At 40.0% G+C, this 27659-nt stretch overlaps 1 pseudogene; it reads left to right on the top strand.

The window, feature by feature from the left end:
* The first annotated feature begins 20226 nt into the window (after positions 1-20226).
* On the top strand, positions 20227-21344 carry LOC110589083 (annotated as a pseudogene).
* Positions 21345-27659: the final 6315 nt, after the last annotated feature.

Raw genomic sequence — 27659 nt, 5'->3', positions numbered from 1 at the left:
AGCACAGGCGACTATCCACCTTCCGCCATTTGTCAGAGGAAGATCAGCTGCTTCCACAGTTGACTGTGGATAAGTGAAACCCCTGAAGGTGAAACTTCGGATGACGGGGACTACTGTCATCAGAGTACAGTGAACGTTCGCACAGCTCAAAGATAAGAAGGAAGGTACATTTCCACAAGATTATAATCTACCAAGGTTAAGGACTGTGTGACGTTTTCTCGTGGTCGCAGCCGGCTCAGCATCACCCTGCCATATAATTAGTCTGAAGGCCACTAATGATAGGGAACCTCGTAAGAGATGTAAAAATTTAGCATTTCTCAGTTAAAAATCATTGGGGAAGAGTTTTGGATGGTGGCAATTATTTTACACTGTGCCCGTTGGCATGGGGAACTTTTACAGCAGTTCTCTGCGATAGGTGGAAAACCAGAAGTACAGCTCTCTTTTATTACACAGACTGGGAAATTGAGACATAGTAGCAAATGTCAGTAGGAATACAGTTTGTGAAAATTTTAATCAAGGAGAGAGCTGGATATAAAATCTGAGTCTTCTGTATTTAGTTGTATTTATTTGTTTAGTTTCTGTGCTCTCCTCCTGATTCACTTTCGGGCTGCTCTACTTCAGTCATGTGTCTAAGGATTGGCTTACACCTTCTCAGTACTCTCTAGTATACTTCACACCCACATGAGTAAGTCTACAACTCACACACACACACGCACTGCATCCCCCAATTCGCACAGAGGGACCTTCACTATTCAGACTACCTCACCAACCTCTTCCCCACACTGTCCCCACATCAGAACCACACAGTACCTCAATTAGAATTTCTTCCTTTTCTTCCCTGAGTGCTGCATGTACACCACACCCCACACCCCACCCCCACCCAAAACCACAACCACTTCCCCCATCACTTTGAAAACAACCGGGATCTTCTTTTCTTTTTTTACCCCATCTTTATTGAGGTATAATTAACAAAACATATATGTATATATACATATATATATGTGTGTGTGTGTATATGTATATGCATGCATGTACACATAGTGTACAACATAATGTTTTGATATAATATACATTGTGAAATGATTACCACAACTAAGCTATTTCACACATTCATCATCTCATACAGTTACCATTCTTTCCTGTGTGTGAGAATACTTAAGATCTACTCTCCTAGAAAATGTCAAGTATACAATGCATTATTATTAACTCTAGTCACCATGCTATACATTAGGTCTCTAGAACTTACTTATCTGATAACTGAAAGTTTGCACCCTTTGACAAACATCTCCCCATTTCTCCCACTCCCCCCCGACACCCCATCCCCTAGTTATCACCCTTATTTCTTTTTTCTTTTTTTTTTAATTTTTAAAACTTGAGTACAGTTGACACACAACATTACATTAGTTTCAGGTGTACAACACAGTGACTCCACAAGTTTCTACATGATGCTCTGCTCACCACAAGTGTAGCCACCGGCTGCCACCATACCACACTGTGACAGTATCAATGGCTATATTCCTTATGCATACCTTTTATTCCCACACCCTTTCTACTCTCTTTCTGAGTTCAACTTCTTTAGATTCCACATATCGTGTAGTATTTTATCTTTGTGTGTCTGGCTTATTTCACTCAGCATCACGTCCTCCAGGTTCATCCATACTGCCACAAATGAAAGAATTTACTTCTTTGTTAAGGGTAAATAATATTCCACTCTATACATATACCATATTTTCTTTACTCTTTGACAAGCACTTAAATTGTTCCATGTCCTGACTATTGTGAATAATGCTGCAATGAACGTGGGAGTACAGACATCTCTTCAAGATCTAGATTTCATTTCTTTAGGATATATACCCTGAATTGGGATTGCATTTTCCAAAGAAGACATCCAAGCAGCCAACAGGTATATGAAAAAGTGCTCAATGTCACTAATAATCAGGGAAATGTAAATCAAAACCACATTGAGATATCACTTCACATCTGTTAGGATGGCTAATATCAAAAAGTCAAAAAATAGTAAGTGTTGGCGAGGATGTGGAGAAAAATGAATCCTTATTCACTGTTGGGAATGTAAATTGGTACAGGCATTATGGAAAACAGAAGGGAGGTTCCTCAAAAAATCAAAAATAGAACTACCTTATGATCTTGCTCTTTTCCTTTTTGAGCAATTTTTTAAAAAATTCAATGTGGATTTAAATCATTTTCAGCTTCACACTTTTTCCGGTGTTCTATTTTATTGCACTTCAACCTTCTACATTGTGTGAGAAAGCTACAAAGAAGGCTATTAAAAATTATGTAAAATTTCAGCTCCCAGAGATAACCACTAATAACATTTTAATATATTCCCTTTCAGCCTTTTTTCTGCTCATATATATTTTTATGTTTGTGTTCATTTTTTTCTCATACACATTTTTTGAGATAATTTATACACCATAAAATTCACCCTTTTAAAGTATAGTGTTTAATTTTTATTTCTGCTATTTTTACCTTACCATGATTATATCAAGAACATATGTTCATGACATTGGATATTCTTCAAAATTTGACTTTATGTAGTTAGTTTATAGCCATATTACATTTAAAGTGTGCAAGAATCAACCCAAAACCATAAGATACCTAGGAATAAAGCTAACCAAAGAGGCAAAGGATCTGTACTCAGAAAACTATAAAATACTCATGAAAGAAATTGAGGAAGACACAAAGAAATGGGAAAATGTTCCATGCTCATGGATTGGAAGAACAGATATTGTGAAAATGTCTATGTTACCTAGAGCCCTCTACACATTTAATGTAATCCCTATCAAAATACCATCAACTTTTTTCAAAGAAATGGAACAAATAATCCTAAAATTTGTATGGAACCAGAAAAGACCCCAAATAGCCAGAGGAATGTTGAAAAAGAAAAGCAAAGCTGGCGGCATCACAATTCTGGACTTCCAGCTCTATTACAAAGCTATCATGATCAAGACAGTATGGTACTGGCACAAAAACAGACACATAGATCAATGGAACAGAACAGAGAGCCCAGAAATGGACCCTCAACTCTATGGTCAACTAATCTTCAACAAAGCAGAAAAGAATGTCCAATGGAAAAAAGACAGTCTCTTCAACAAATGGTGTTGGGTTAATTGGACAGCCGCATGCAGAAGAATGAAACTGGACCATTTCTTTACACCACACACAAAAACAGACTCCAAATGGTTGAAAGACCTAAATGTGAGACAGGAATCCATCAAAATCCTTGAGGAGAACACAGGCAGCAACCTCTTCGACCTCAGCCGCGGCAACTTCTTCCTAGAAACATTGCCAAAGGCAAGGGAAGCAGGCGCAAAATGAACTATTGGTACTTCATCAAGATAAAAAGCTTTTGCACAGCAAAGGAAACAGTCAACAAAACCAAAAGACAACGGACAGAATGGGAGAAGATATTTGCAAATAACATATCAGATAAAGGGCTAGTATCCAAAATTTATAAAGAACTTATCAAACTCAACACCCAAAGAACAAAGAATCCAATCAAGAAATGGGCAGAAGACAGGAACAGACATTTCTGCAAAGAAGACATCCAAATGGCCAACAGACACATGAAAAAGTGTTCAACATCGCTCGGCATCAGGGAAATACAAATCAAAACCTCAATAAGATACCACCTCACACCAGTCAGAACGGCTAAAATTAACAAGTCAGGAAACAACAGATGTTGGCGAGGATGCGGAGAAAGGGGAACTCCTCTTATACTGTTGGTGGGAATGAAAGCTGGTGCAGCCACTCTGGAAAACAGTATGGAGGTTCCTCAAAAAGTTGAAAATAGAGATACCCTATGACCCAGCAATTGCACCACTGGGTATTTACCCCAAAGATACAAATGTAGTGATCCCGTGGATGGAACTGGAGGGTGTTATGCTGAGCGAAATAAGTCAATCAGACAAAGACATGTATCATATGACCTCACTGATATGAGGAATTCTTAATCTCAGGAAACAAACTGAGGGTTGCTGGAGTGGTGGGGGGGTGGGAGGGATGGAGTGCCTGGGTGATAGACACTGGGGAGGGTATGTGCTATGCTGAGCACTGTGAATTGTGTAAGACTGATGAATCACAGACCTGTACCCCTGAAACAAACAATACATTATACGTTAATAAAAAATTTTTTTAAAAATGAAGTGTGCAAGAATCATAATTTATTTAAATATCTTCTTATTGGACATTTATGTTGCCTCCAACTTTTCATTATTATAAATAATGCTTTGACATTATTTATTTTTATAGGCATTGAATTATTATTTTAACACATTTGTTACTTATGAGAGGGGCAAACACCATTGGTTGCCTACCCAATAGGACTTTGCTCCTTCATCCTTAGCTTATAGAATCTCAAGTTTGAAGAGGTATATTAGCCATCTATTGTTGTCTATAAATTACTCCAAAACAACAATCATTTATTCTCTCTCATGTTTTCTGTGCCTTGAGAATTTGGAAGTGGCTTGGCTGGGAGGTTCTAGTTGAGAGTCTCTCATAAGGTTGCAGTCAGCTAGAGTCATCTCCAAAGCTCCTTCAGTCACATGTTTGATACTTAGATTGGAAAGATGAGGAGAGCTGGGGGCTTAAATGGTAGAGCCTTTCAAGAAGCTCTTTCTATTTCTACATGGTCCCCCCACAATTATCTCTCAAGCATGCCAACTTCAGGGTAGCCAGACTTCTTATACAGGACTCCATACTACAAAAGCACATCTCTCAAGAGATCAAGAGCTAGGCAGAAGCTGTCTCATCTTCTCTAACCTAGTCTTGCAAGTCACAAATAGCATTTCCCACCTGAGTCATGCATAGGCCTACCCAGATTTCAGAAAGGGAACATAGAGAAGTGTCAATGTCCCATTTAAGGAGAACATTTGGGAAATCTAACCTGCCAGAAGAGGCAGACGTGCTCAGAAAAGGTGGAACCCTACCCAGACCTAAGGGATGAACCGTGCTTTGTCTGAACCAAGTATGCTAATCCCACTCTTTGTTGTTAGTATAAAAGACACTGCTAGCTGTCCACCCAAAATTTATTTCCCCTTCCTCCTTTCAGAACCCAGCTAAACATACTAAATTACCCAGGCACTCTTGCAGCTAGGATAGCCAAGTGGTAAATTCAGCCTTAATGAAACTAAGCTAAGAGATCTGGGAAACCTTTCATTTTCCTGATGTAGGTCCTTGCCCCTTTCTGATGCACAAGAATACAGCTCCAGGGATAGTGCCTGGATAGGCATGGGCCAATCAATACTGTCTATCTACCTGCTCAGAGTGATTGGTTCAGGAATGAGCATTTGATCCAATGTGGCCCAATATGAGAAAGAGTGACTCCCAGGTTTACAAGCTCCCAAAGACATGCTTTCTTTTTCCCCTCAAGGCATGATGTGAGAATAGGAAGCATCTGCAATCATTCTGCTTTTGTTAGGGGAAAGTTTGGAGCTCCGAGGAACACCGTAGGAGCTTGAATTTGAAGGCAATGTCAAGAAGTGAGAGAGAGACAGAGAGAGAAATATGTCTGCAGTGAAATTTTTATACTGGACTCAATCCTCACCTAAAGCCAGACTGACCCCAGGATTTTTCAGTTACTGAATGTATTAGTCAGGGCTCTCTTAAGGAACAGAGCCAATAGGAAAGAAAGAGATTTATTATAAGGAATTGGCTCATGCCATTATAGAGGAGGGCAAGTCCCAAGATCTGCAGAATGATTGGCAATCTGGAGACCCAGGAGAGCAATGTTTTAGTTATAGTCTAAGTGTGAAGGCCTAAGAACCAGAAGAGCTGATGGTGTAATTCCTGTCAAAGGCCGACAGGCTCAAGACCCAGGAAAAGCCCATGTTTCAGTTTTAGTCTGGAGACAGGAAACAAGCTAATGTCCCAGTTGGAAGGTAGTCAGGAAAGAAAGAAGTCTCTCTTACTTGGGGGAGAGTCACCCTTTTTGTTTCATTCAGGCCTTCAATTGATTGGATCAGGCCCAGTCACATTAGAGAGGACAATACTGCTTTATAATAAGTTGGTAAATTTATTTTTTATTTATATGTATATATTTATTTATTTATTTATTTATTTATATATTTATTTACCTATTTTATTCTATTTTTAAAAGATTTTTATTTTTCAAGTAATCTCTACACCCAATGTGGGACTCGAACTCACAACCCTAAGATCGAGAGTCCCATGCTCTACTGACTGAGCCAACCAGTTGCCCTATTAGGTTTTTTGGTTTTTTTAAAGATTTTTTATTTACTTATTTGAGAGAGACAGAGATTGCAACAGAGATAGTGAGAGAGAGCACAAGCAGGGTGGAGAGGGAAAAGTAGGGTCTCCACCGAGCAGGGAGCCCTATGACGTGGGGCTCGATCTCAGGACCTGAGATCATGACACGAGCTGAAGGCAGACGCTTAACGATTGAGCCACCCAGGCACCCCTTTTGTTTGTTTTTTAAGTACACTTTATGCCCAACGTGGGGCTTGAACTCATGACCCCGCGATCAAGAGTGGCATGCTCTACTGACCGAGCCAGCCAGGCGCCCCCAGTCTACCAATTTAAAGATTAATCTCATCCAAGAACACTCTTCACAGAAATACCCAGAATAATGTTACAGGGAAGCTACTCTGTTTCAGACTGTGCCAGGTGAACCAGAACAGTGAATAAGACAGGGCTTCCTGTCTAACAACATGTGTAGGGAGACCATTGCTTTTTTTTTTTTTTTATAATTTCCTTAAGTAATCTCTGTGCCCAATGTGGGGCTCAAACTCATGCAACCCTGAGATCAAGAGTTGCACCTTCCACTGACTGACCCAGCCAGGGATCCCAAGACCATTGCTTTTTTTTTTTTTTTTTTGAGAAATGGTATTAAAGTATAACATTCATATGACCACAAGTTGGTTGACATCTTGACTGCAACCTCATGAGAAACTCCAAACCAGAACCACCCTTATAAGCTGCTTCTAAGTCCTTGACCCACAGACATTTATGTGAGGTAATAACCATTTTTGTTGTTTTGTTGTTGTTTAGAGATTTTATTTATTTATTTGAGAGAGGAAGTGAGAGAGCACAAGCAGAGGGAGAGAAAGTGGCAGAGGGAGAAGCAGGCTCCCCGCTGAGCAGGGAGCCCGATGCAGGGCTCCATCCCAGGACCCTGGGTCACCACCCGAGCCAAAGGCAGACACTTAACCGAATGAGCCAACCAGGCACCCCTATTTTTTCTTGTTTGATGCCATTAAGATTACAGGTAATTTTTTACACAGGACTGTGTAATGTAATATACCCCTTCCCCAGATATATACACTAATCTGACTTTTATCATCGTGACAGGTTAGCTTTGCCTGTTCTTGAAATTTATATAAAGGAGTTCATACAGTATGCACTCTTTTGTTCTTGGCTTCTACTCACCATCATTATCTGTGAGATTCATCACATGCTTACATCTAGCAATAGTCTGTTCTTTGTTATTGTCCTATAAATATACCAAAATGTATCCTTTCTATGGTGGTGGACATTTTTTTTTTCACATTTTGACTATATAAATAAAACTTCTATGAACATTCATATAAGTCTTTTAGATGGATACATACTCTTTTTTCTTGGAAGCCATTTTTAAAATGCAGTATTTCTTGCTTCTAACTTTCCCATACTACTGCCTACTCTGATATTTTATTTATTAGTTTGTCCTGCTGGGTTTTTTTTAGAGATTTTATTTCTTTATTTGACAGAGAGCGAGAGCACAAGCAGGGGGAGTGGAAGCCCCATGCGGGGCTCGATCCTAGGACCCCGGGATCGCGACCTGAGCGGAAGGCAGATGCTTAAGACTGAGTTCTTTTGAAAATGACTGAAAACTCAATCTCCTCTTTTAAACATCTCCAAACAACCTTTAATTTGTAAATCTTAACTACTTACAATGGCAAAGGAATAATCAGAGGACACTGTTTTCTTAGCTGTGTGGAGAATGAGTTCTATCTCCCTCATTCCCATGGGTTTTTGTAATCCATCAAATGGAACTTTCAGTCCTGGATTTTTATGTACAAAGAACTTCTTTCAGCAATGTTTTTGCAGATCCCAGAATTATGCTAGTGAGTAAAACTATTACATAACAAAATTGATGAATGGCTCATTTTGCATATGCCAGCAATTCTCAAATGCTTTGGTTTCAGGACCTCTATACACTTCTGAAAATTATTGAGGACCCCAAAGATCTTTTGTTTATGTGATTATATTTATCAATATTTACTGCTTTAAAGTAATTGATAAAACTTTTACATATTTATTAATTCATTTTAGAAATAATGATAAACCCATCATGTGTTAACATAAATAACATATTTTTGTGAAAAATAATGTGGACCCCCTGTAAGTGTCTCAAACACTCAAAGTCCCTGGACTACACTTTGAGAACCACTGGTCCATGCAATGAGTTCTTTGCCCTATCATATTATTTTGTAGCAATTATCTTTTATTTTGACTTTCCAGGATCACATCCATCTTTATTTGGTGACAAAACCCTTCTTTCCTTTTTTTTTTAAGTTTCTTTTTTATTACGTTCAGTTAGCCAGCATATAGTATATGATAAGTTATTGTTGTAGTGTTCAACGATTCATTAGTTGCGTATGACACCCAGTACTAATCCCAACACATGCCCTCCTTAATACCCATCACCTGGTTACCCCATTGTCCCATCCCCTCCCTTCTGTAACCCTCAGTTTGTTTCCCGGAGTCCAGAGTCTGTCATGGTTTGTCTCCCTCTCTGATTTCCTCCCATTCAGTTTTCCCTCCCTTCCCCTGTGGTCCTCCTTATGTTCCACATATGAAAACACTTCTTTCCTAAAGAGAACCTATTCAAGATGGTTCAGATAAAGCTGACCACACCCCTCTTCTCATTCAGTGATAAGCATGTGACCTATGATTGGCTAGAGATTCTTGGGAACTCTCATGCTGAGCTATTAGGAAATTATTTCTCTCTCAATACCCCCCCTCTCTTTCTCTCTCTTTCCTTCTCTCTGTCTTCCCTCTCTACCCCAGGTTGCAAATCATGGCCTAATAACAGCTTTCTTCCCCATTAAGTGGAGAGAGCCTTCTAAGAGATAGAAAGACCCAATCCTTGATGACATCATTTGAATTATTGGAGCTAGCCAGGACTGAAAAATCTCTCCTCCCCTTTCTCAGTTGTGTTAACCAGTTTGCTTAAGTTAGGTCTTTGTCACTGGCAAGTGAAGAAACACTGGTTAATACACATTGATAACATTTGTACATCAATTATAACCTTCAACATTTAAATGTAACATGAAAATTTCAGGATACTGATAGGACAACAGGCAAAACATTAGGGGCATGAAGTCTTCCAGTCATTTAGGTCAGTAGTTCTAAAATTTGGCTGCACCTCAGCAACAACTAAGGGAGCTTTTTCAAAATACAAACTTTTTTTTTAAAGATTTTATTTATTTGACAGAGATCAAGAGCACAAGCGGGGGGAGGAGCAGGCAGAAGAAGAGAAAGAAGAAGGTGCCCCATCAAGCAGAGAGCCCAACATGGGGCTCAATCCTAGAACCCTAGGATCATGTCCTGAGCCAAAGGCAGACACTCTACCAACTGAGCCACCCAGGCGCCCCCAAAATACAAACTTTTAAAGCCCTCCCAAAATATCTGACTCAGTTGGTCTGTGATGGAGCTAAAGAATATGTATTATTAGTAAGGTCCCTTGGTGATTCTGACAAAATCAGTCCAAGACCTAGCATTTGATAAACACTAATCTAGGAAGCTATCCACTCCATCTGTAAAAACAATATTTGCTATAGTGTGGATTTCTATGCTTCTATAAAGAAAACTTCCTTGGCTGGTACAAGAATGCCATGATTTTCAGAAATTCACTTAAGAGAAATTGTGAAATTTATAAATTTAGTAAAATGTTCACACGAGGTACAGCACCCATGTACTTCCCAATCCCTTTCAGCCAAGATCATTTAGAAGTTCCTTATAGATTTTGGATACTAACCCTTTGTCTGATAAAACATTTGCAAAAATCTTCTCCCATTCTGTAGGTTGTCTTTTGGTTTTGTTGACTGTTTCCTTTGCTGTGCAAAAACTTTTTATCTTGATGAAGTCCCAATAGCTCATTTTTGCCTTTGTTTCCCTTGCCTTGGGGACATGGCTAGCCAGAAGTTGCTGTGGCTGAGGTCAAAGAGGTTGCTGCCTGTGTTCTCTTCCAGGATTTTGATAGATTACTGTCTCACATTTAGGTCTTTCATCCATTTTGAGTTTATTTTTATGTATGGTGTAAGAAAATGGTCCAGTTTAATTCTTCTACATGTGGCTGTCCAATTTTTCCAACACCATTTGTTGAAGAGACTGTCTTTTTTCCACTGGATATTCTTTTCTGCTTGTCGAAGATTAGTTGACCATAGAGTTGAGGGTCCATTTCTGGGCTCTCTATTCTGTTCCATTGATCTATGTGTCTGTTTTTGTGGCAGTACCATACTGTTTTGATGATTACAGCTTTGTAATATAGCTATACTTATCAAACTCAACATCCAAAGAACAAATAATCCAATCAAGAAATGCGCAGAAAACATGAACAGACATTTCTCCAAAGACATACAAATGGTCAATAGACACATGAAAAAAATGCCCAACATCACTCAGCATCAGGGAAATACAACCAGGAAATACAAAACACAATGAGATACCACCTCACACCAGTCAGAATGGCTAATATTAACAAGTCAGGAATCAACAAATGCTGGTGAGGATGCGGAGAAAGGGGAACCCTCTTACATTTCTGGTGGAAATGCAAGCTGTTACAACCACTCTGGAAAACAGTATGGAGGTTCCTCAAAAAGTTTAAAATAGAGCTACCCTATGACACAGCAATTGCACTACTAGGTATATACCCCAAAGATACAAATGTAGTGATCTGAAGGGGCACCTACACCCCAATGTTAATAGCAGCAATGTCCACAATAGCCAAACTATAGAAAGAGCTCAGATGTCCATTGGCAGATGAACGGATAAAGAGGATGTGTTATATGTATACAATGGAATACTATGCAGCCATCAAAAAAATGAAATCTTGCCATTTGTAATGATGTGGATGGAACTAGAGGGTATTATACTAAGAAATAAGTCAATCAAAGAAAGACAATTATCATATGATTTCACTGATATGTGCAATTTAAGAAACAAAACATAAGAGCATAGAGGAAGGGAGGGAAAAATAAAACAAGACATAATCAAAAAGAAAGATAAACCATAAGAGGGCGCCTGGGTGGCTCAGTTGGTTAAGCGACTGCCTTCGGCTCAGGTCATGATCCTGGAGTCCCTGGATCGAGTCCCACATCGGGCTCCCTCCTCGGCAGGGAGTCTGCTTCTCCCTCTGACCCTCCCCCCTCTCATGTGCTTGCTCTCTCTCATTCTCTCTCAAATAAATAAATAAAATCTTTAAAAAAAAAAAAAAAAGAAAGATAAACCATAAGAGACTCTTAAAGATTTTATTTATTTTTTGAGAGAGAGCAGAGCAAGAGAGAGCGCAAGCGAGGGGAGGGGCAGAGGGAGAGGGAGAAGCAGACTCCCCGCTGAGCAGGGAGCCCGACATGGGACTCTATCCCAGGACCCCAAAATTATGACCTGAGCCAATTATGATGCTTAACCGACTGAGCCACCCAGGCGCCCCAAACCATAAGAGAATCTTAACCATAGGAAATAAACTGAGGGTTGCTGGAGGGGAGGGGTATGGGAGGGTGATGGGCATTAAGGAGGGCACCTGATATAATGAGCACTGGGTGTTATATACAACTGATGAATCACTGATTTCTACCTCTGAAACTAATAATACACTATATGTTAATTAATTGAATTTAAATTTTTTAAAAAAGTTTCTTGCTATCTTCAAATTTCTATCTTATCCACACCTTTGCCAATGAAATTGTTAACTGTATGTGTTAACATGCATATATAACATACAATTCTGCACAGTATCTGGCAACTCAGCATTTTGCCAACCAGTAACAGACATCATTCAAATGTGCCAAAAGCTACTAATAAGGACATCAACTTAAACACCATTAGGCTGGGCACCAAAGCAAAATTTAGGCACAAGTTTCTAATTAATTGACCATTATCAGACTTCAGCTGATCTAAAGTTCAGGGTAAATTTTGAGAGAAAATCTTCAAGTCCCCACTCTCAGAAATTTTTAGAAATGGTATTTGCAAATAAGGATTCTGTATGTGACAATTATAAAAGTTTTGTTTTGTGTTCTTTCAATAAAATGTATTGTGTTTTTCACACAGAGGTGAATTATCTTATTAAATTTATTTCTTTTTTTTTTTTTTTAAGATTTTATTTATTTATTTGACAGAGAGAGACACAGCGAGAGAGGGAACACAAGCAGGGGAGTGGGAGAGGGAGAAGCAGGCTCCCCACAGAGCAGGGAGCCCGATGCGGGACTCGATCCCAGGACTCTGGGATCATGACCGGAGCTGAAAGCAGTCGCTTAACCAACTGAGCCACCCAGGTGCCCTTATTAAATTTATTTCTAAGTACTCATAGTTTGTTGATAACTGGAATGGCTTTTTAAATTACCCTTTCCAGGAAATTATTTATAATTTAAAGAAAGTTTATTTTTAAATTTACCATAAGATAAATTCTCTTATTAGTTATAAATAAGGTTTGTTTTTGGTAGAGTCTCTTGGGTTTGGTAGAGTCTCTTGGGTTTTCTTGTTATGCCATCATATCATTTGAAAAATCAAATTCAATTTGTCACTTTATTTCCAATATTTATTATTATGTATTTTATTTTCTTATCTTACTACATTAGCTACAACCTTCAATATGTCAAAGATAGTGATGCTGATAGTCATCTCTTTTTTAATGATAATTACTTTGTATATCACCACTTAAAATGATTTTAGCCTTTGTTTGATAAACAGTAAAGACTATGTTTTAGTCAGAATATAAATTAACCACCTAACTGATTTCAGAGAAGCAGGTATCCATTAAGAATGCTTTAGAAGCAAATAACAGAATCCTAAGACTGGCATAAACAAATAGAAAATTAACTTCCAGTTTTGACCGAGACAGAGTAACAGGGACCAGATTTACCTTCTTGCCTAAAAACTAAAAAAAAAAGACAAAATATTTGAAACAATCACTTTCAAACATTGGACAATAGGCAGTGCATGGTAGTGATCCCTGAAAGAAGGGGAACAAGGGGTGCAAGCTTTACAATTGCCCCGGCTCACTGCCAGGAAGGAGGAACCCAGAGTCCACGGCACGGAGTTGAGGAGGTTTTGATGGGATTATAGGCAGGTCAAGGTGAATCAAAACTTAAACAAAAAAAAGCCATGTTTTGCACAGATAGAAGAATATTTCAGAGAATCTGAGTGTAAGATGTACAGCCCAGCTTCATAAGAGAACAAAAGGAATCAGGGAGTGGTCAGATATAATAGTGCTCTCTTCTATTTCTGTGTCTTCTTCTGGGGCCCCTTGTTCTCCTGGGCACCTGCTTCATTCTCCTCCCTCTGTAGTCTTTAGTTTCTTTTTCTTTACTTTTTCATCCACAGTCTGGAAGATGACTGTCCAAACTCTCTTTGTTCTCTCTCCATTTTCTCTCACATGCATTTCCCCTCATATCTTGCACATTCAATAGCATCTTTTTTAAAAAGATTTTATTTATTTATTTGAGAGAGTGAGAGTGAGAGAGAGCATGAGAGGAGAGAGGGTCAGAGGGAGAAGCAGACTCCCCACTGAGCAGGGAGCCCAATGTGAGACTTGATCCTGAGACTCCAGGATCATGACCTGAGCCAAAGGCAGTCACTTAACCAACTGAGCCACCTAGGCACCCCATTCAACAGCATCTTGGTTTGGTTTTTGGAGGACCTGAACTAACAAATTAGCATCAATACATTCTGGTTTATTCAGTCTTAAAAACTATCATATGGGGGCGCCTGGGTGGCTCAGTCGTTTAAGCGTCTGACTTCGGCTCAGATAATGAACTGAGGGTCCTGGGGTAGAGCCCTGCATTGGGCTCCCTGCTCAGTGGAGAGTCTGCTTCTCCCTCTGCCCCTCCCCCTGCTCATGCTCTCTCTCTCTCTCAAATAAATAAATCAATAAATGAAATCCTTAAAAAATAAAAAAACTATCCTGTGAAATATGGCAATAGTCCAGAGCTATCATTCTGACAGTCAGTCCTCCAACAGGAGATGAAGTTCACACTTGTGGTCCCTCTTGCAGTCCTCAGGGTTCCCTCATAAAAAAAACAGCAGGAAAAAAAAAAACTTAACTACTCTCCAAGAATGAGTAATAATTATAGGCATAGGGCAGCTTAATTCATGGAAGGAAAAATGGAACCTTCCCCTTCAAGGTCACTAAAGATACACCCAATTTACATGATCAAACACATAGTTTCTTAATTGAAAAAATCACTATATTTTAGTTTGTTTACTGCATTCAGTTTTTCTCCTAAGAATAAAGGGTGACTATTTTGTATTTATTTGCATAATTTTAAAATAAAGTCATGGCTTTTCCAGAACAGAGGGCAGTCAACTTTCAATGTGTATCCAAATCTTCACTTATTAACAAGAAGGAACTGCTTATAACTTTTAAGTAATGGTTTTTATTTGACTTTAAAAATCTCAAGATCCAGTTTTTATCAAGGTTATCCATTTTAAGTATGTCCTTTCATTTAGTCTGAAAAACAACAATGTCTTCATTCATCTCCATTTTATAGAAGAGGAAACTTAATTTCAGAGAAATTGGGAAATTTACCCAAGGTTGCTTCACTGAGTCTTAGAGACAGAAATTAAACTGAGTTCCTTCTAGCTCACAATCTCATTGTTTTCATTACTTTTTGAGATGCCACTGAAAATCTAGTTTGCTAAAGTCTTTGTTAATGATAATATATGGATCTTTAAGCAAACTTGCTTGTCCTTCATGTTATTTTTTTTTTCTTCAGAGAGAGCTCGTGAGGTGGGGAGGGAGGGGGGAGCAGAGGGAAAGAGAGAGAATCTCAAGCAGGCTCCATGCCCAGCATGGAGCTCCGCACGGGGCTCAATCTTAGGACCCTGAGATCATGACCTGAGCCAAAATCAAGAGTCAGATGCTTAACCGACTAAGCCACTCAGGTGTCCCTGTCCTTTTTGCTGTTTAAGAAAATGTGAACTGTGAACTGCTTGGTCAAAAAGTTGAATATAGGGGCGCCTGGGTGGCTCAGATGGTTAAGCGCCTGCCTTCGGCTCAGGTCATGATCCCAGGGTCCTGGGATTGAGCCCCGCATCGGGCTCCCTGCTCGGCGGGAAGCCTGCTTCTCCCACTCCCACTCCCCCTGCTTGTGTTCCCTCTCTCGCTGTCTCTCTCTCTGTCAAATAAATAAAATCTTAAAAAAAAAAAAAAAAGTTGAATATACATAAATGTTTGCTATATGTTGCTCAAGTTTCTGACAATAGAAAAAAAAAAAGGCTTTTCTTTTCTCTTCCTCTTTCCCTTCATTGGAACTGAGCTTTCCACTGGTATCCAGTAAGGAGTGGAGGTTGGCATGTCCAGGGTTAGGCAAATAAATAAATACAGATTTCTCACTATCAGAGAAAAGTGTTACAACTATGGAAGGTAGGAACTCCAGAAAAATCCTGGAGTGTTGCACAGGAATTGGAGATACCAGTATTATGGCCTGATTAGATAGACAGGCAGATAAATATAATTGTGTGTAGGGCATCTGGGTGGCTCAGTCAGTTAAGCGTCTGCCTTTGGCTCAGTTCATGATCCCAGAGTTCTGGGACAGAGCCCCATATCTGGCTCCCTGCTCAACGGGGAGTCTGTTCCTCCCTCGGCCCCTACCCCACTCATGCGTGTGCGCATGCGCTCTCTCTCTCCCCCCTCAAATAAATAAAATATTTTTTAAAAAGCTATAAAAATAATAATTGTGTGTGTATATGTGTGTGTGTTTTAACTCTGTTCACTAAGAGGGTCTAGAAGCAATAGGATTCTGATAACAATGAGTTTATTTAGATCTTGGTTTCTAGATAACATTATCCACTAAAAGGAAACAGTTCTCCTTACCAAAATGGCCGACTCTAGGGCAAATATAAGCTGTATGTATTTAGAACATTTTATGACACTAGAAAGGAAAAAAAAAAAAAAATGCTTGAAAAATGATGGGGACATGTCTGTAAGACATAGCAACCAGCTTGAAGGGGCTCCCGCTGGTCAAGTGTGGGACAAAGTGAGTATCAAAATAAATAATGATAATAACAGATTGTAAATCTATGAGTAAAAGAGAAATCCTGAAAAAAAAAAAAAGAGAAATCCTGAGTCCATACTGACATTAATTAATAGGAGAGAAAGGAAAGTTCTATCCTACCTAATAAATCTAGAAGGAATGATAAGTTTAGAAAATCCCCATTTCATAATCATCAGAATAATAATTTATTCAGGTTAGAATCATTAATCAATGCTGAAACTGGTGAAAATTTTATAAGAAACAAGATATTCAAATGATCTCAAAGATTCTTGTTACAAAATAATTATTAATTATGTTACAATAGAGAACCTGGCAGACACCATCTTAACTAAGTAATAAAAGTTGACATCACCATTAATGGAACAAATTAACATCATGTGCCTCCTCATATGATTCCTGGAGACTAGCACAGCATTACTTCTGTGAGATTCCTGGCAAAATGCATACATTATAAAGAAACAGCAGACAAGTTTCCATAATCGAGACATATTCTCAAAAGTAATTGGCTTGGGCTCTCCGAAACCATCAAGATCATGAAAGATAACTAAGAAACTGAGAAACTTCCAGATTGAAGAAGACTAAAGAGACATGACAACTAAATGCAACATGTGATTCTAAATTGAATCCTGGACTTATAAGGGACATTACTGAGACCATGGGTAAGATTTGCACGGGGTGTATAGATTAGATGATATTATTGGATCAAGTTAATTTCCTGATTTGGATTGTTGCAGTGAATCCTTGGACTCAAGAAATACAAACTGGAATATTAAAGGGTAATGGGGCATCATGTCTACAACTTATTCTCAAATGATTAAGAAATAATAATAAGTGGAGGATCAAGATGGAGGGTATATGAAAGGTCTGTGTACTCTCTCATCACTTTTTTGTAAATTTGAAATTATTTCCAAAGAACTATGGCAGTTTCTTCCCCAAGGAGCTCTAAGAACAGCAAAGCCACAAACACCTGTGGGATTAAAAGATTGGAAGAATACAAACCAAAAATATTCATTTCAATTATTTATGACTACATAATCAAAACACTCCAAAATTCAGTGGCTTTATTGTATTTTCTGTCATGATTCTGTGGATTGATCGACCTCAGTTGGGAATTCTGCTCCATGTGATGTCAGATGAAGCTGCAGTCATTTGGGTCTCCGCTAGGCCAGAACATCCAAGATGGCACACTCACATGTCTGGAATTTTGCTGAGGTTGGTTAGGAGGGGGAGGGCAGAAATGGGCTGCTGGGATGGCTGGGCCTCTTCCTCCATGCAGTCTCAGGGTCTCTCCCTTTCTACTTGGCCTCTCCACATCACTTCTCCATGTGATCTCTATGGGGCCACCCAACTGGGTGGAGGCCAGCAGTGCGAGTGTTGACAGAATTCGCCCAAGACCGAACAAACGAGATAGAAGTTTATTATTGACTACACTGCAAGGGAGCAGTGGGCTGGACGGTAGAGACAGAAGAGGCTGTCTGCTAGGAGGCAGTGGTGGGGGCGCTGCAGTTAAGAGGGAAGGTGAGGACGTGTGGGAACTATGGAATTTTCCTTTTCTTGTTACCCATGTCTGGGTGTAAGTAACCCATTGGTCTGCCAAGGCTTATGGATATTTTGAGGTGGGACACCTAATAAGCCTGTTTGTATTCAGCTAGGGGGTAACTGTGGGCCCTTCTACCACACTCAGGTTTCCATTGTTTAAGTTGGTTGCCTAAAAGTCGTCTCTACAATCTCTCCAGCAGGGTAGCCCGACTTTTTTACACGGCACTTCAGGACTCTCCAAAAGTGCAAAAACAGGGTGCCTGGGTAGTTCAGTTGGTTAAGCATCAGACTCTTGATCTTGGCTCAGGTCTTGATCCCACGGTTGTGAGATTGAGCCCCACTGGGCCCCCCGCCCCGGAGCCTGCTTAAGATTTTCTCTCCCTCTCCCTTTTGCACAAAAAATGCGCAAGAGCAAAAATTGCCAAGTATTTGTAAAGCTTAAGTCTAGAACTGACCTAATGTCACTTTCACTGTATTCCATTGGTTAAAACAAAATAAAACAAAACAAAAAAGTAGAGAAATGTTCAAAGATACAAAAAGTGAATGAGTGTTCACGCACCCATCATCAAGCTTCAAAATTTTGTATGACACTTTAAATCTTATTTAAAATATTACTAATTAAAAAAAAAAAAGAGTGAGGTCAATCCAGATTCTGTATGAGAGGGGACCATACAAAAGCATGAATAATAGGGAGTATATCAGGGGCCATCTTTGGAGCTTAGCTACCATGCCGTCACAGCTAGTTTACCTGTCTCCTTTGCCAGAAATTTGTTATATTTTAAAATAATGTTAGGGACACCTGGGTGGCTCAGTTGGCTAAGCGTCTGCCTTCGGCTCAGGTCATGATCCCGGGGCCCTGGGATCGAATCTTGCATTGGGCTCCCTGCTCAGCGGGGAGCCTGCTTCTCCCTCTGCTGCTCCCCCTGCTTGTGCGCTCTCTCTCACTCTCTCAATCTCTCTCTCTCTGACAAATAAATAAATAAAATCTTAAATAAAAATTAAAATAAATAAATAAATAAAACCATGTTAAAGAAGTCATCTTTAAAATCCAAATATGAGGGGTGCCTGGGTGGCTCAGATGGTTAAGTGCCTGCCTTCGGCTCAGGTCATGATCCCAGGGTCCTGGGATCGAGCCCCACATGGGGCTCCCTGCTTGGCGGGGAGCCTGATTCTCCCTCTCCCTCTGCTGTTCCCCCTGCTTGTGCTCTCTTGCTCTCTCTGTCAAATAAATAAATAAAATCTTTAAAAATAAATAAATAAAATCCAAATATGAACAAATGCAAACTAAACTAAAGCTGAGACGTGTTTAGATTCTTATATAAGTTTTCTTTCTTCCTTTTTTTCTGACCATTTATGTAACTTTGTGGTTGTTTCTTGTGGTTTTAAAACATCTGCTTTCTCTTCTCATCAAAACCTTGTCATATCTGAGCAGCAAACTACCTACCTTGATTTATGAAGGTGTTCTTGATTATATTTTTATTAATTCTTTAGATTTCAAGAACAGATTGAAATAACCAAATGGATTTTGATCATAATGTCCTTTCACTGTCATGAAGTTTCAGCAGCTTTATTAAGATTTACTTTAAATGCTATAAAATTCATACATTTAAAGTATACAGCTCAATGGTTTTTAATATGTTTACAGAGTTGTGAAACCATCACTACAATCAATTTTAGAATATGTTCATCATCCCCAAAAGAAACCTACCTTTTCTCAGTCACTGCCTATTACACACCTCTAACCCCAGGCCTAGGTACCACTAATGTACATTGTCTCTATTGATTTACCTATTCTGGAGAATTCTCATAAGTGGAATTATACAGTATGTGGTCCTTTATGATTGGCTTCTTTCAATTAGCATGTTTCCAAGGTTCATCCATAGGATAGCATGTATTAGTACTTCATTCCTTTTTATTGCTGATAATATTCCATTGTGTGGGTATACCACATTTTGCTTATCAATCAACAATTCATGGACATTTGAACTGTTTCCACTTTTTGGCTATTATGAATAATGCTGCTATGAACATTCACATACATGTTTTTATGTAGACATGAGTTTTCATTTCTCTTGGGTTGACATCTGGGTCCATGAATACTTAAATATATTTTATAATGTATTAATTTTATGTGATTAATTATATTTAATTACAGGTATACATATAATTAATTTCATATATTTTATAATATATCTGATTCACTGATATTTTCATGAGAAAGCTAATGGTTATTTTCCAGTTATTAAACTTTATCTTTGTAATCTACAGTGAACAGTAAATAATAGTTAATTTGGGGGAGGACGATTAGAGAAGTTGATGGGACCTTTACTTAAAGGATAAAGGAGTTTAAGAGCTTAGACGTTGAATGCAACTGCATGGTTTAAAATCCTGATTCTAGCTCACTCGTGGCAGCCAGCCCGCGCTCCGCGTTCTCCCATCACCTTCACCGACCTCAATGGAAAAGGAGATCCCAGTGCTTGTCTTTGACAATGGCTCTGGCAGGTGCAAGGCGGACTTTGCTGGGGATGACACCCCCCCCGAGCCTTGTTCCTGTCCATCATCTGGCAGCCCCGACATCAGGGTGTTATATGGTGGGCATGGGCCAAAAGGATTCCTACGTGGGTGATGAGACCCAGAGCAAGTGGGGCATCCTGACCCTCAAGAATCCCATTGAACACAGCATTATCACCCACAGGGATGACATGGAGAAGATCTGGCACCACACCTTTTGCACATGGTCCCCAAGGAGCACCCCGTGCTGCTGACCGAGGCCCCCCCCAAACCCCAAGGCCAACCATGAGATGACTCAGATCACAGAGACCTTCAATACTCCAGCTATGTATGTAGCCATCCAGGCTGTGCTGTCCCTATATGCTTCTGGCCACACCACTGGTATTGTCATGGATTCTGAGGATGGGGTCACCCACACTGTGCCCATCTACAAGGGGCATGCCTTGCTCCACTCCATCCTGTGTCTGGACCTGACTGGACAGGACCTGATGACCTACCTCCTGAAGATCCTCACGGAGGGTGGACACAGCTTCACCACCACCACTGAGTGGGAAATCGTGCATGACATCAAGGAAAAGCTCTGCTACATCGCTTTGGATTTCGAGCAGGAGATGGCCATCACCTCATCCTCCTCCTTCCTGGAGAAGAGCTATGAGCTGCCAGATGGGCAGGTGATCACCAGTGGCAACGAGGGGTTCCACAGTCCCGAGATGCTCTTCCAGCCTTGCTTCCTGGGTATTGAAGTCCTGTGACATCCACGAGACCACCTTCAACTCCATCATGAAGTGTGACATCAACATCCGGAAGGACCTCTATGCTAACACAGTGCTGTCTGGCAGGACCACCATGTACCCCAGAATCGCAGACAGGATGCAGAGGGATATCACAGCTCTGGAGCCCAGCATGATGAAGATCAAGATCATATCTCCTCCTGAACGCAAGTACTCCGTGTGGATCGGGGGCTCCATGCTAGCCTCACTGTCCACCTTCCAGCAGATGTGGATCAGCAAGCCCAAGTATGATGAGTTGGGCCCCTCCATCATCCACCAGGAATGCTTCTAAATGGACTGCGAGCAGCTGTGTAGCATTTGCTGCATGAATGAACTCCGGAATATAAATTTGCCCTGGCAAATGTATACACCTCATGCTAGACTCAGGACACTAGAATAAGCCTTTGAGAAGAAATTTGTCCTTGAAGCTTGTATCTGATATCAGCACTGGATTGTAGAACTTGTTGCTGATATTGATCTTGTATCCAAGTTAACTATTCCGTTGGTATATGTTTAATACCCTGTACATATCTTTGATTTAAACCCTTAGCACATGTGGCTCAGTCACTTTGTCCTGAGGCTGAGAACATGTTTATGGAAGAGAAATCCATTGACTTGAGAATCTGCAAGACCATGAGGTTCTTGATCTGTGCAGGGTATTAATGTGTAAGAGCTGCCTATTCCAGGATTTCTTTAGAGGCTGGCAAGAGTCCTGAACCAGTTGTCATTTCTGTCTTGCCAGTCTGACAGGGTTGGGAAGGTGAGAGCCTTAGGTAAACCCACTCTCCTTTCTTACCAGATGTTTTCTGCCAAAGCACAGTGGGTTGTCAGTTGCCTTGAACTGGAAAATGGTTTGTATTTCCAACTGTAAATTTATTCATCCTTTTAATTTATGTAAGGTTTTTATACACAATTCTCAGTTATTTAAGAGACATCAACAAATTTTGGTTTTCTACCGTCATGTGAGAACATTAGGCCCCAGCAACGCCCTAATGTGTGAGGAAAATAAAGTGCTGAAGTAAAAAAAAAAAAAAAAAATCAAATACTGATTCTACCATTCACAAGGTGTATGACCTTAAACAAGTTACTTACCCTCTCTGAACTTCACCTTCCTTGTCTGCAAAGTGGAAGACAATATCATAACTACCTTTATCAGGTGATTGTGAGGATTAAATCAGATACCTCTAAACCTAGTGCTGGGTACTTTGTAAGCATGTATTAATTGTTAGTAATTATTAGTAATAATTTATATACTGCTGCATTCTTACATTTTTAAAAAAGATTTATTTATTTATTTTAGAGAGAGCAGCGGGAGGAGCAGAGAGAGAAGGAGAGAGAAACTTAAACAGAGCATGGAGCTGAGATGGGGCTTGATCTTACGACCCTGAGATCAGGACCTGAGCCGAAACCAAGAGTCATTTGCTTAACTAACTGTGCCACCCAGGTGTCCCTGCATTATTATATTTTTAAATTTATATATATTTATATATATTTTTATAATGAGCATGCATTGCTTTTGAAATTCCAAAACAATTTTTTTTTTAAAGATTTTATTTATTTATTTGAGACAGAGAGAATGAGAGAGACAGAGAGCACATGAGAGAGGGGAGGGTCAGAGGGAGAAGCAGGCTCCCTGCCGAGCAGGGAGCCCGATGCGGGACTCGATCCAGGGACTCCAGGATCATGACCTGAGCTGAAGGCAGTTGCTCAACGAACTGAGCCACCCAGGCGCCCCAAAACAATTTTTAAATGTATGAAATCAACCTTAATTTTGAGTGTTTACTAATTTAAATGCATTCTTAAATTATCAAATCATGCTTTGAGCTGGAAAATTTCACCCTGCTCTCTCAGTGGTTCAGAGAAAATGGAGGTTGCTGACAAGGTCTGAATTATGCTTTATTTATTTGTTTCCATTTTATAAATTTCCTGGTCACAAAAATTCATGAAGTCCTGGTACCATTTTTTTTTTTAAAGATTTTATTTATTTGAAGAGAGACACACAGCGAGAGAGGGAACACAAGCAGGGGGAGTGGGAGAGGGAGAAGCAGGCCCCCCGCCGAGCAGGGAGCCCGACGCGGGACTCGATCCAGGGACTCCAGGATCATGACCTGAGCCGAAGGCAGTCGCTTAACCAACTGAGCCACCCAGGCGCCCCTATTTTTTAAATTTTTAAAAAGATTTTATTTATTTCTTTGACAGAGGGAGACACAGTGAGAGAGGGAACACAAGCAGGGGGAGCGGGAGAGGGAGAAGCAGGCTTCCCGCTGAGCAGGGAGCCCACTGCGGGGCTCGATCCCAGGACCCTGGGATCATGACCTGAGCCGAAGGCAGATGCTTAACGACTGAGCCACCCAGGCGCCCCAGTCATGGTACCATTTTTACCAAAATTGATCCTGAAACAACTACTAGCAGTATTAAATTTCCTAATCTACAAAGAGTTCCTTTTAATATTCCATTGGTCATTTAGATCTTTGAAGCAAAGCGATTACAACTGAATTTCATGTTGACCCCTAAGGCTTTTTGTTTTAGTGCAAAAGAACTCTGTTAATAATCTAGCATCTTTCCCAAGATCCTGTCTCATTTCCCTTTGGTTGATTTGAGCATTCCATTTTAATTCATTGCCTGTGGAATTAGTAATTATATGATTTCTCTTGTGACTCCAATCTTAAATAATGATATCCCTTTAATAAGTCTTGTTCTATTTATAGGGCCTAAAGAGGAATTTGATTTTTAAGAGAAAACAGCAGCAATACTAGAAATAACTGTTTAGATGTATTCTAGAAGCCATTTTCTGGCCTGTTTTTTATTGTTTTATTCATGTTTCTGATCAAAAGAACCGGCATGCAAAATGAGGAGCTTATGAGGTTCTCACCCAGCTCCTCCCACCAATGCTTGGACTCAACTAGTGTCCACTCACTAGGATCTCCAGCTGGATACCAGGGCCATTTTCTAGACCTCAGGAGTCCTATAGCCTTTAGCCAACCAACCTGTAAGTACCTACAAGGTAACAAGTACTTTTCTTTTTCTTTTTTTTTTTTTTAAGATTTTATTCATTCATTTGAGACACAGAGATACAGAGAGAGAGAGAGAGAGCATGAGCAGGGAGAGAGGCAGACGGAGACGGAGAAGCAGGCTTCCCGCCGAGCCAGGAGCCCGATGTGGGGCTCGATCCCAGGACCCTGGGATTATGACCTGAGCCGAAGGCAGACGCTTAACCGACTGAGCCACCCAGGCGCCCCAACAAGTATTTTTCTTGAGGCTATCTTTCTTTTTTTTTTTTAATTTTATTTATTTATTTGAGAGAGAGAATGAGAGAGAGAGAACAGGAGAGGGGGGAGGGTCAGAGGGAGAAGCAGGATCCTCGCTGAGCAGGGAGCCCGATGCGGGACTCGATCCCGGGACTCCAGGATCATGACCTGAGCCGAAGGCAGTCGCTTAACCAACTGAGCCACCCAGGCGCCCGAGGCTATCTTTCTTTCTCTCTCTCTCTCTCTTTGTGTGTAACAGCTTTGTTGAGATATAGTTTATATACTATGCAATTTATCCATTTAAAGTGTACAATTCATTGATTTTTAATATATTGACAGAGTTGAGCAATCCTTACCACATGAATTTTACATTTTCATCACCCTAAATAAGAATCCATACCCATCAACAACACTCTCCTTTTCACATGACAACAAACCTTACCAAAAATGTATTTAAATTTATCCGACTAAAGCAAAGAGACAGATTAGAAGGAAAGCTCAAACTGTACATAGTGGTCTAATTTTTAAATTTTGTAATTGTGTTTTGTCTTATCTCAAATTGTGGAAAGAATATTTTTAAGGATTTTAATATTTTTTTAATTTGGGAAATTTATATTTTATAACTCAAAAGATTGGAATTGAGAAGATACAGAATTTTCTAGCGTCTAAAATTGTTAACATGGGTACCTAGGTGACTCCGTCTGTTAAGCACCGGCTCTTGATTTCAGCTCAGGTCAGGATCTCAGGATTGTGAGCTCGAGCTCCTCATCAGGCTCCACCCTGGGCGTGGAGCCTGCTTAAGATTCTCTTTCTCCCTCGGGGCACCTGGGTGGCTCAGTCATTAAGCACCTTCCTTCAGCTCCGGTCATGGTCCCAAGGTCCTTGGATCGAGCCCCACATCGGGCTCCTTGCTCGGCGGGAAGCCTGCTTCTCCCTCCCTTGCTCCCCCTGCTTGTGTTCCGCTCTCACTGTGTCTCTCTCTGTCAAATAAATAAATTAAATCTTTAAAAAAAAAATAGATTCTCTTTCTCCCTCTCCCTCTGCCCCTCCCTTCCCTGCTCCCCTCCCCCCCCACACGAGCTCAATCTCTCTCTCTCTAAAAAATAAATAAATAAAATTGTTAAAATAATTAAAAGAATCATAGAAACAAAACAAAACAAACAAATAAGAACTCCTCTTTTCTCCCAGCCCTAGGCAACCACTAATCTTTTTTCTGTCTCTATGAATTTGCTTATTCTGGAAATTTCATATAAATGGCATCATATAATATGTGGCCTTTTGTGTCAGACTTTTTTCATTTATCATAATGTTTTCAAAGTTCATCCATGTTGCAGCTTGTATCAGTACTTCGTTTCTTTTTATGGCTGAATAATATTCCATTGTATGGATGTGCCACGTTTTGTTTATCCATTCATTAGTTAATGGACATTTGGGTTGTTTCTACTTCTTAGCTATTGTGAATAATGCTGCTATGAACATTCATGTGCAAGTTTTTGTGTAAATATATGTTTTCATTTATATTGGGGTGTATACCTGGAGCAGAATTACTGGGCCATATGTTTAACCTTCTGAGAAACTGCCAGATTGTTTTTCCAAAGTGGCTGCACCATTTTACATCAAGGCTATCTTAAGATCTACTTGGTCTTGGGTTAATTGTTGTTCCGTTTGGGTATGACCTTGGGAACAGGCCCTTACTGTTCAGATAAGAAACTTCTGTCAAAGATTCTCACTGTATTATGATCTGAACTTAGCAGTCTAAAAGAGTATGTGTTTTTCAACACTTCTGAAAATATGGTGATGAGCATTCTTCTATCTAGAAGGGGAAAAAAATGATCCTGTTTATCAAGTTTCCAGAATTGTATAGATTCTTATGGAGCACTTGCTCTTCTCGCCCTAAAAGGCTGAGTAGGCTTTAGGGGCAGGGGGAGCAGGGCATAGTGGTATAAATTAAGGAGCATTACAAAAGAAAATATGTCTTCATTACTGCAAGGAAATTCTTCATTTCACTTACAACAACATCCCTGGTTACAGAAGTCAGAAATTCATATGGGCTAATAAATTTTTATTGTAGTCACTCACACCTTAGCACAAATTATTTTAATAATCACACATTCCTCTTCACCCTTGGTTAAGTACATATTAAGGTGTTCTGGTAGCAGAGGAGGTACTTTAAAAAGGATGGAAAACAAGTAATTTTAGAGCCTAAGACGGGGAATTGGGACATACTACATACATTACATTTATTAGGTTATTTACTGCTCATAACAATGCCAAGAGATAAGCAGTATCATTTTTACTTTATTTTTTTTTTAAGATTTCATTTATTTATTAGGGAGAGAGAGAACAAGCGCACAAACAGGGGGAAGGGCAGAGGCAGAGGGAGAGGGAGAAGCTGACTCCCTGCTGAGCAGGACCCTGGGATCATGACCCGAGCTGAAGGCACATGCTTAACCGACTGAGCTACCCAGGCGCCCCTCATTTTTACTTTAAAAGAAAGGGAAGAGGCTAAGGGCACCTGGATGATTCAGTCGGTTAAGGGTCTGACTCTTGATTTGGGCTCAGGGCATGATCTCAGGGTCATGAGATCAATCAAGCCCCTTGTCATCCTCTGTGCTCAGTGAGGAGACTACTTGGGATTCTCTCTCTCTCTTCCCTCTGCTCCTCCCACTCATGCTGTCTCTAAATAAATAAATAATCTTTAAAAAAAAAAAAAGAAAGAAAGAGAGGGAAAAGTCTAAAAAAGTTAAATAACTTACTGAAGGTCACATTATATGTGGAGAGCCAGGATTTTAACTCCTAGCTATCTGATTGCAAAACATCAGAGCATCCACTTTCTGTCCTGAATAGAGAATAAACACTTTCAGGATGCTGGGGCTGGGAAGGAGGGAATGTGGAGAGTAGGGGTGTGCTGAAACCAAATTTTGCCTTCTCTACAATTTTTTTTTCCATGTAGTGTCCCTGGTTGCCACAACCACCTGCTGGCAGCACCCCAACCCCAATGGTTCAGCTGTGCAAAAGGCTAATGGGTCCCTAAATGCTTCCTGGCTTCGTGGAGAGTGGAGCTACTGTATTTGACTAAGTTAGGATGGCAGCAACGGCTGCTGCCTGAGTCCCACACACTGCAGCAAAACTTCCTTATTTGGAAAAGTCTTTTCCATGCTATCCGGGCAGAAAGACTACAATATCACATTTAAGAAAAACAAAATGCTTTGACCTACATCAGAAGGGGCACTTGAAAACACTAAAACACAGAGAAATGACAAAAAAAATCAAGTATATTTCTTTCTTTTTTTTTTTTTGAAGATTTATTTATTTGTTTGAGAGACAGAGAGAGAGAGAGAACACAGTGCTTGTAAGCA

This window comes from Neomonachus schauinslandi, chromosome 6 (genome assembly GCF_002201575.2).
Source record: "Neomonachus schauinslandi chromosome 6, ASM220157v2, whole genome shotgun sequence".
Taxonomy (NCBI): Eukaryota; Metazoa; Chordata; class Mammalia; order Carnivora; family Phocidae; genus Neomonachus; species Neomonachus schauinslandi.
This window is presented reverse-complemented; position numbering and strand designations above follow the sequence as displayed.